The sequence below is a fragment of the Falco rusticolus genome, chromosome 2 (genome assembly GCF_015220075.1).
Source record: "Falco rusticolus isolate bFalRus1 chromosome 2, bFalRus1.pri, whole genome shotgun sequence".
Lineage (NCBI taxonomy): Eukaryota > Metazoa > Chordata > Aves > Falconiformes > Falconidae > Falco > Falco rusticolus.
In genome coordinates this window covers 775,849-786,167 of record NC_051188.1, presented here as the reverse complement: position 1 = coordinate 786,167, position 10,319 = coordinate 775,849, and positions in this window count along the sequence as shown.

The window sequence follows — 10,319 nt, the reverse complement described above, 5'->3', positions numbered from 1 at the left end:
CTTTCTGAGCCAAATGGGGCACATGGCTGGTGTGGCCAGGATTAGGGGTTTGGGGACACCTTGGAGCTGTTGGCAGACTGATGGCTTGGTGCCATTCTCAAGGGGGTTGGCGGCGGGCACAAAGATCTCACACCCTGGAAAGCCCAATCCCGAGCTTGAATTGATGGAGGAAAATAAATAACTTGGCTGATGGAGGAGATCCCTGGTCACCTGGTGCCAGAGGGATCGCAGATGATGACAGTCTCTCCCCTGCCAGTGGTGCGAGGAAGCTGAAGGAGATGAGAAGAGAGCATTCCCATGGTGTAGCGATGAAGGCATTTGCAAAGGAGGAGCCCAGGGCTCCTGCAAGGTCTGGGACCTCTGTCCAAGCCTGCCCCATGGGGGAACATGGGCATGAAGGTGTTCAGCACTGTGCTAAAGCCAGTATTTCTTGTGCTTAATAAAGCATCTTGCTCTAATCACCCCTGGAAGCAGTATGAAAAATGGGCCTCGGGGGTCTAAGGAAGCTGCAGAAACCCATCATCTCCACAATAAACTGGTGGCCCTGAGTTATTTTGGCTGTGGGAAGCTGTGCTGCTGAGTGGACACAGCTGCTCAGGGAGGATCCAGCGCTTCCCAGCTTCTCCACGAAGGTCCTGGAGAGCAGAAAGCTGAGCCCCCCAGGCAGGCAGGGCAGGGCTGGCAGCCAGAGCTGGACAACTTCATGCAGAATTTGGGGAGCAGCAGGAACAGGAGCAACATGTGGGGTGGTGAGGTGGCTTCTCCAGGAGCAACTGCGTGACCGGTGGCTTTCCATCCGATGGCATTCCATGCCTGGCAGCTCTGTGCTGTGGAGACAAAGGGCAAGCCGAGGTGTGAGTGCTGCTCTCTGCTCTGCTGGGGTGGCAGGAGGAAGATTTGGGGTGGTGGCTTGGGGCAAGGGGAGTTCCTGCAGGCAGGGGCTACGCTGGTCATTTGGGATGGCTTTATGCAGCTGGAGGAACATAAAGCAGCTGGTGAGGAGAGTGGGCTTGACCACTTTGTCCTGCTGGAACCTCTGCCCCTGCGTGCTGTGGGTATGGGTGGGATAGCTGCACCCCACTGCCTCGGGTGGGAAGGAGCCCATCGGTGGGACTGGAAAGGGAACTGGGCTTTACTGGGAAGGAAGTCAGGGCACCGGGGAACCTGGGTGGTGGAGCAGAGCCCTGGGAGCGGAGGCTGCAGCCCGGTGTTCTGCTTTGTCCTGCTGGGAGCGTGGGATGCTCGGGGCTGTGCCAGGGCCAGCTGCACCCCGGGATGGGGTAGATGCGTCTGCGGGGGCTCAGCCCCAGCGTGGGGGTTTAAACCTCTCCCGGGGTGGGGGTGGGGATTGAGCATCTCAGATCCGGGTGTCCAGCGGGGTTTAACAGGGAGAAGGGATGCAGCCGGGCCCTGTCTGGGGGTGATAGATCAGCGCCCGCCTCGTCCAGCCCCGCAAGCCCTTCCAGCCCCCCTCCGGACTGTGTCGCGGAGCCCCGGCCGGGCTGCGGGCAGGCAGGGGTTAAACCTGCGGCTCCCGCACCCCCTCCCCGCCCGCCCTCCCTCCGCCCTCCAGCCGCCGAGGAATTTCCTAAAACACCCAAAAAAAGTGGGAAAATAATAATAATTAAAAAAAAAAACAACACCCACCCTGCGGATCTCACCACCCCCCCACCCCCCCACCCCCCCCACCCCCCAGCCTTTAATACCAACAAACAAACTCCTCGGCTCTCCCGAAAGGAGGAGCCTTTGATCGGAGCGAGACGAGCCCCGCCGGGCACCGGCACCGCGGCACCGGCACCCCCGGGCACCGGCACCGCGACGCCCCTGGGAACCGGCAGCCCCGGGCACCGGCACCGCGACACCCCCGGGCGCCGGCATCCCCGGGCACCAGCACCGCAACACCCCTGGGAACCGGCACCCCCGGGCACCGGCATCTCGGCACCCCCCGGGCACCGGCCCCGAGGCACCCGACAGCGGGACCGAGCGCGCCGCACCACCGGGCACAGGCGGCGCCAGCGAAGCCCCCCGCGGCACCGGGACTGAGCCAGCACCGGGACCAGCACCGGGACATCGGGCAGCGGCACCTCCCGGGCACTGGGACCGCGGCACCCCCGGGCACCGGGACCGAAACCCCCGGGCGCCGATCGCCGGGCTGCGATGCTTCCCGCGGCGGGTCCCCTCGGCTTCCTCCTGCGCTGCCTGCTGCTCCTCTTCGCCTCCCAAAGCCGAGTCCGGGCTCGTAAGTCCTCCCCGCTCCCCTCCCCGCTGCACTGGGGTCCCTCTGTGCCTCAGTTTCCCCATCGCCGGAGTCCCCAAGAAATTGACGGGGGAGGGCTTTGCGGGCATGGCTAGCGACACGGGGAGGCTCCTCGCCATGGCAGGTGCCTGTCCTCCCGTGGCTGGGATGTCCCAGGCCGTGCAGCAAGTTGAGTCCCCCCTCCAGCACTGCTGGGGACACAGCTGTGTCCCCTTCCACCCACTGCTGTCCCCAGCTGCTGCTTTGCAGGAGCGCACACTGCCGAGCACATTGCTGCGTGCTGGTGAGGGGCTGGGGGGTTTCGTGGGCTGACAGGGATGGTCTGAAAGGCTGGGACCCCCCTCCCATGGGCTAAGAAATCACGCAGGGCAGGGGGTCGAATTGCAGCCCTTCCCCTGCATAGGCACATGTCCCCTCGGAGGGTGGACAGGGACATGGATGATTTGGGGAAATGACCCGCCCAAACCAAAGCTGGGGGCCTTTCTCCATGTCCGTGCCTTGTCCATCTCCACATCCATCCCTTGTTCTCTCCTGCTTCTGCTCCCAGCTGACTGACCGAGGCAGATAAGATTCGGGACGGGGAAGGGAGACTCAGCATCTCCTTGTACAAAAAGGCTTGAAGGACTTGGCCAGGGCTGTGTAAGCAGCTTGGAAGGTGCTGGAGGAATTCTTTGGGGCCAGGAGGTGGGTTTGGCTTGGGCAAAGTATTGGACCCCACTAGTGGGTGCTGGGCACCCTACAACATCGCAAAACCACCTGAGCACCAAGGAAACCAGAGCAGGACCCATTGTGTTCCTACATTTATTCTCCCCTTTAATCTCCCGAAATCCCAGCAGAGTCTGTCGGTGGCTGCATTAGGGTGATTTATGACTCGCCCACTGCCAGCAGTGCATTAGGCGCTCGGCATATAATTGTTCTCCTGGAGCGCTGACCCAAAATGTGAGCACTGGATTGCTTGTCCTGACAGTGGGGTGTGCTGGGGGGTGAAAGGCAAGCAGATGGATGAGGCTGTGCAGAGCCCTGGAGAGCAAAATCTGGGTGAGTTTAACTACTTGCCCTTCCCTGGGTTCACTGAAAGTCGTCGAGCTCAGACCACCGCATCAGTTGCTTGCACGAGGGATGTGGGTCTGACTCCCTGCCTCTGCCAGGGTTGTGTTAGCCGTGGTACCCAGCTTAGGAGGAGGACAGAGACTTTTTAGTTGAGAGAGGGGAGATTTAGGTTGGACATGAGGAAGAAACCCTTCCCCGTGAGAGCGGCGAGGCGCTGGCCCAGGCTGCCCAGAGCAGCTGTGGGTGCCCCATCCCTGGCAGGGCTCAAGGCCAGGCTGGACGGGGCTGGGAGCAGCCTGGGCTGGGGGGAGGGGGCCCTGCCCATGGCAGGGGGTGGGACCGGGTGGTCTTGAAGGTCCCTTCCAACCCAAACCCTTCTGTGATTTTATCTCCAGAAGGTGAAACAGATGCTAGGGGAGCTGTTTTCTCTTCAGAGGTACCTGCTGATGGTAGCAGAGCCCATAAACTGGGGATAAACCATGATGAATGGGAGCAGTAGGGGTCTGTCTACTTTGCGAAGAAGCGCTGGGGTCTGTTTGCAGGGCTTAAAATGGTGATAAAGGGCTGGAGACTGTGGAAGAGGGGCAGGATTGGAGCAGGGAGGTCTGGGATCACCCCCCAGCTCTGCATCACTTGGCTCTGCTGCGGGGCACATCCTGCAGTGCAGGGGGCTTGGCTGGGGCTCCAGGTGCCCCATGGCCAAGGGCAGTGGGGTCTTGGTGACAAGATCCTCATCAAATTGTGGACTTTTCTCCACTGTCCACCTCTGCAGCTCGCTGCCTCACATTTTTCTTGGGGCCGAGCGCTCGGGGAGAATGAAGACAGGAATAAATTACTTACGAGCAGGCTCATCAGCCAAGAGACCTACAGTGTCATGGCTAAAAATAGGTGAGAAGCAGAAATGCTTGGGCTTGAAGGCAAGTCAGAAAAGAAGAATTTGCCCACAGAAACAGGCTATTTTAGGGGATTTACACTCTCAGCTGAAAAAATATCAGAGGCACAGGTTACTGGGCCGAATGTGCTACAGGCCGGCTGTTATGAGTAATTCAGCGGCAATAGTCGAACGCAATATTTTGGCTGGAGGCGTTTAAACACCAGCATTTCTGGAGAGCACGGGGCGGTAGTTTTCCCTAGAATCTTGGAAATTGCTGTTTGTTTTTTTTTTTTAACATGGTTCCTGGAGAAAAAGGGGTTCGTGGGATCCATCTGTCCTAGGAGTTCTGATCCAGTGGGATGAGGGACTGAGTGGTCCAACATGGAAAGGATCAGGATGAAAAGCAAATCCTACTTGTGGCCACGGTGAAGGAGAGGCGAGGGCAGCATGCCCCACTTTAAACAACCAAGCATTCCCTTGGGAAGGAGCGGGGGGAAACGGGGCCCCATCTTCTGCTTGCAGAGCCCATGGGGGTGCTCTGAGTGTGCGACTTTGCTTGGCTTCTCCACCCTGGGGAGTCTGGGGATGCTTCATGAGGCTGCATTTGCAGAGCTGCAGAATTTTCCAGGTTCTTGAAGTCCCAAGAAGAAATTCCCAGCCCAGGACTGAGTGAGGCGAGCACATGGGAAATGATGTGGATGTTGAATGGAGTCGTTAGGATGCCACATGGCAAGGGCCCGGTGTGTTTTAACCAGTGCCTTCTCAGCTAAGTTGCATTTTAAGCCCTTCATAAATACAGGGCTGTCATAGGAGCGCCTGGACTTTCTGTACCAGACAGTGCTTTTTACGCTTTATTTATGGCCACTCTTAAAACTTGCAAACTGGTTTGCATAAACACACGCCCGCATGCCCGGCACGGTGCTGTCTGGCAGGTGCGTGACCTCTGAAAAAGCTGTAGGGGCCAGGAGGGCAGCTCAGATGTGCCCTGCTCGGGGGAGAGCTGCGGGGGGACCCTCTGGGGATGCAGAGATGGAGGAAACCCCCTGCGCCATGGGATGAAAGCAGGGTGAGACCTGTGGGATGTTTCAGTAGAATCCTTGTTGGAGCCACTTGGGTACCTGGAATGAAAGTCGCTGCTAGGGAAACTGAGGCACAGGGCTGGTGGAGGCTTTCTGCAGTACACAAATTGGGAGAGGTTGTTGCCTTCATTTTTTGTGCTTTGGGGTCTTCTGCAGGTGGATGAGCCCCTCTCTAGCCACGGGTCAAGGCTTTACCTGCAGCAGGGACACACTCTGGGGACTCCTCAGTGTCCTGTAGCATAGAGGAGCTCCAGTGGCAGCCAGGACTGATGCACGGTGATCTTACATGGGCAGAGACCCAGCTGGGTAGTGGGTGTGCAGGTGGGAGCCGTTCCCCAGGCTGGTGGGTGCAGTGATGTAAAAGCAATTTAAAACCAACCATGACTGTTCAGGACCCTCTGCTCAGGTCTGGGAAGCCCCAGCGTGGGAGCAGGGGATGTGGGGGCAGGGTCTTGCACATGCGTGTGTGTTTGTGGCTTGACTTTGTTGAGCATCAGTCCCTATGAGGGAGGTGAAGTGAGCATGGCTGAGCCCGAGCCGAAGGAGGATTTGGCAGCAGAACATGGTATTTCAGTAGCCATCAGGCGTGCAACTTTAATAGCTCATCTCGGCTCCTGCTGCCATGCTTGGGATCAGTGCGGTTGACCATATGACCTGTTCGGGCCCCTGGTTCAGCCATGGTCAAGTTGCCCAGGCAGTGGAACGGTTCACACCACGCTGGGAAACCCATAGGGATATCCTTGTCCACTGTGAATGTGGAGCGGTGCTCAAATGGGCTGTGCCAGCAGGTGGGGGAGCTTCAAGGTACAGGTCTCATGAACATGTTGGCTTGAGGGAACTTTTATGCCTCCGAGGTCAGGAGATGTCTGGGGGTGGTCTGACCAACATTGACCGGTTTGATGGGTCAACAAGGAGGCTGTGGAGTCTTGCTTGTCTACCCTCGTTTCATGGTCTCTCACTAGACGTAGAGCAGGTCGTGAAGGCATGGGATGGCATCTCATTGGTGGGTGGTGTACGAAGCTGTTGAGACACATCCTAAAGAGACACTGGGGCCATTCTTGCGGTGTGAGAGAGATGTCAGCAGTCACTGAACGCAGCACAGGGCAGGTTTCTCCATGCCATTCAGTTTGTCACCCTGGACTGATGTCTCTCGACCATCTCATGAAGATGCTGCTCCAGCAGGTTCATAGGGTGTCTCAGAGCCTCCATGATGGTCTCTTCTGGGGTTTCAGTCTCCTGATAGCTGGAAAGCTCCCTGCAATACCTATCCTAAATCTTCCAGGCTTTGCCCTAGGCTGATTGCTTCTTTTCATCCCTGACATGGCCAGGGATCACCCTTTTCTTGCTAACAGCCCTCTTTTGCCTTGCCCTCTCCATCATATTTTCCATCTTGTATTACATACCCTCCTTGCTGTCCAGAATGTAATTAATCATAATTAATGACAATTAATAATAATCAAGTAAACCAGGGCCTGGGCATAGCCTCAAGCGTTGATTGGGGATGATCTGACCCTTGCTGCAGGTAGACTCACCAGCATGGTGTGGCTGGTGCCAACTTGGACTTTTGACAAATCCCTGGGGACAGCTGGGCCAAGGTGGTTCCAGCAGGTGGGTATGGACATGAGCAGGGCCAGACTACTGGCCCCAGACCCTGGCCTGGGGTATTCAATGATCTGGATGTAGCCAGGTGGTCCTCAAGAGAACACTGGAGCCATGGCAGAAAATGACTGTTGGGTGGGGATGCAGGGAGAAACCTTCCTCCTCCATGATTTCCCCGGAAGAGCCCTTTGGGGTGGGCAAGACAGAGCAGCTCCCACGGGGAAGAGTCGGTCTCCACATCATTTCCCACTCTTCCTCTGGGCATGAGGCCACAAAACTTGCTGCTGGGAGGCAAAGGAATAATTTACAAGGCTTTCAGTTGTTTTTTCTGGTTCATACAACCCATAACAGTTACGCTGAAGAGCAGGGGCTTGTATCACGGGCTTTCTGTACTTGAGAAGAAACTGGTTAGATGGGTCTTGTTCTTGGAGGTGTTTGCTATGGGGAACTTGCCCCTTTCCACCTCTGCTCCTACTTCCAGGTCCCGTAGGGCCACCTCCAAGCGTGGAGCCTCTGGCTTGCAATCAGCAAGCTCTGGTCATGTCTCCAAGGTGGTGTGGATCAGGCTGGCCCACTGTCTTCTGCCCAGGGATGGCATAGTCCTCGGGAAGGGAAAAAAGCTGATGGCTTCATCTGGATTTTGGTATAGCAGCCTTGAAAAGACTCCACAGCTCAAGAGCCCTCTCTGGAAAATAAGAAGTAAAACAACGTGACTTTTGTGAGCATGCTGTTGCTGAAGACGTAATAAATAAGGAGACTGAACGGCACGGGAGCAATTTACTGCCACAAATGGCTTTTCACTCCGAGTGAATTGGGAAGATATCCAAAGTTTGACCTCTGAAAATGAAATTATTAGCCTGGCATGGGAAAAAATGATCCAGAGCCTCCAGCTTTTAAGCCTCCTCCTTCCATCCATCCCCAGCTTGCTTTTAACCAAACATGCTGACGCCTCTTGCCAAACACGCGGCATAGTGCTACTGAGATGCGGACAAGTGTCTGCTACTGCCCAGCACTGCCAGTCGGCTTTAATTTTACCAGCGGGCCCTGTGCAGACATGAATCAGGCTGCTTTCGAGGGCTGGACCCAAACCAGGGCTCCACTTGTGATTAAATGTTTGAACGAAGCAGCCAACTGGCATGGGAGTCTGCAAGCTGAGCAGGGCCACGTCACATGAAGGCAACTTGATTTCTTCACCCTCAGCGTAATTCACGAAGATGCTGCAAGCAGGGAAAAATGAAGTCACTTTCTCACCCTTTTGCAAAATGTGTTGGGTGTTTTGTTTTGGGGTTTTTTTTTAGTTTTGTGGACTTCCCCCACCCCACGCCTCCCCCCTTCTGGGTCTCTGCGGTTTCCAGCCATGTGCTCCCCATTCTTGTGTGGTTTGCTGTAAACTCATGTCCTGCGTGGCGACGAATATGGGTTTGCTGACTTGTCAAAGGGTTTGGAGCAAACTGTGGGGACGGTGTAAAGATCTGGCTGTGGAAAAGGAAGGGAAATGTCCCTGCCTGTCTCTCTGATGGCATCCACCCCAAAATTATTGCAAATCTCCTCTTCTGCAGATGCAACACTTGCCCCACACTGCTGTGCTTGGGCCAGGTGATGTGCAGAGCTGGTGGTCACCTCCTTTGAAGGTACAGCTTGGAGAATCATGTGCTTGAAGCCATCAGTTCAATGAGGAGCTCAGGGCTTCTGGCAGACCTGTAGGACTTGAGTTGGAAGGGACCCATAAGGATCATCATAGACCCATAGGGCTGCCCTCCCTGATGGCCACAGGGTCTGGCCATGGTGGAGCATCACTTGAGTTCATCCTGAGGATGGTCAGGAGCTGGAGGAGGGACGGCAGCCCACCAACAGTATATTTGTATGAGTTTTGCCTGGTTCGTGGGAGAAACGCATTAAGCAGGTGGCATCTCCAGCTTTGGCAAGGTGGGACAACGCCAGCCGAGCTCTCTAAACCATTGCTTTGCCCCAGGTGACAGAGCAAGAGTGTGGGATGCCTTTTAGCAATATTGGGGTGATGAACACCACTGAGCTGATTTTGGGGACCCTCTGCTATTCATCACGGAGTCCTTCCAGCAGCGTAGGAGGGTCAGCACCCGCTAGTTTGCCCGACTTCATGCAGTGGGCGGTGGGAGCTGGGCACCATGCCTTGGAAAACAGCCCTCTCCCCTCTCCCTGCATCCCCAGGGTGCTGCAAGGTTTTAAAAGACTCATAAATGCTTCAGGGAGCATAAATGTCTCTGCTGCCTTTGAGCAACGTAATCGCCCAAACTACCTCAAATCCCTTCGATGACATAACCTTTTAAATCCCCTTCAGTTTTTAGTGGGGCTCTAAGCACTTAAACCACTAATAACACATGTGGGCAAGGCATGTACTTATTCACGAAAGAGCTCAAGCCCCAGTATCTCCCTCTGGCTGGCTGGGGCTTGGGGACACGCTATGGGAAAGTGGGAGCAGCTGCTGGACTGTGGTGGGAGATACAGGGTCCAGGTTCCTGCAGGTCCAACCAGGGTCAGAGCTCGGTCCTGCAGGATCAGGCAATGCCTTTTGATGTGAACATTAAGGATGACTGAACTAGGCTTTCTCGGGTTTCGTGGTGATTATGGCTATGGTCCCACAGGTTCTGCTGCAGGCTGTCCTCATACTGCTAAGGGGTTGGTGTGTAGCCAAGGGCTTGGAGGTGGAGGGGGTTGATAGGCACATGCTAAATCCAGGGAGAGGGAAGATCTCCAAAGGGGATCTCCTTTACCAGTTGTGCTGGGCACTCTCTCATCCCTCTCCCTGTGCTGTGGCAAGGTTAAACCCATGCCAGTGTAAGCAGGGCTGGATCGTTTCTGGGACAGACACCTCAAGTTTAGGAGCATGGCTGGAAACTGGCTCTTCTTAGGATGATAGGATCAAAGAGGGTGAGAAAAGTTCATGTTTTTATGCTTCTTGGGGCAAAAAGTAGATGAGGGGGACTTGCTGTCCCCATGGACAGCCCCATAAATGAAGAGCATGGTTCAACCCACCCCAGCCAGGCCAGTGCCGCCTCGAGCCCAGTAAAGCTAAGGTGCTGAGCCTGGTGGGATGGGGCAAGCCAGCACAATCCTGTTCCTTAGGGCTGATGCTCAGCTGCCCGTGTGCTTATAGTGCTTGTCAAGGGATCCTTGAGAGAATGAGCTGAAGCTCTTAGGGGGATCAAAAGGTTTTTCTTCAGGATGTGTTTCTACCCCAAAATGTCTTTTTGTTTCCTTTTTCTTTTTTTTGGGTAATGGTGAAAATACCTCCTACATTCAGGCTCTCCTATCTCCCCCACCACTTCCAGCCCTTCTGGTCTGTCTGGAGGAAATTCAGTCCTGTAGCATCGCCCTGAAATCACCTGTCCATCTTCCCATGAGCACTCTACCAACTTTTTTTAAGAGTGACAACTCTAACTTTTGCCTCAAAAACACCCATGCTGTTCCTTGCTTGCAAAGG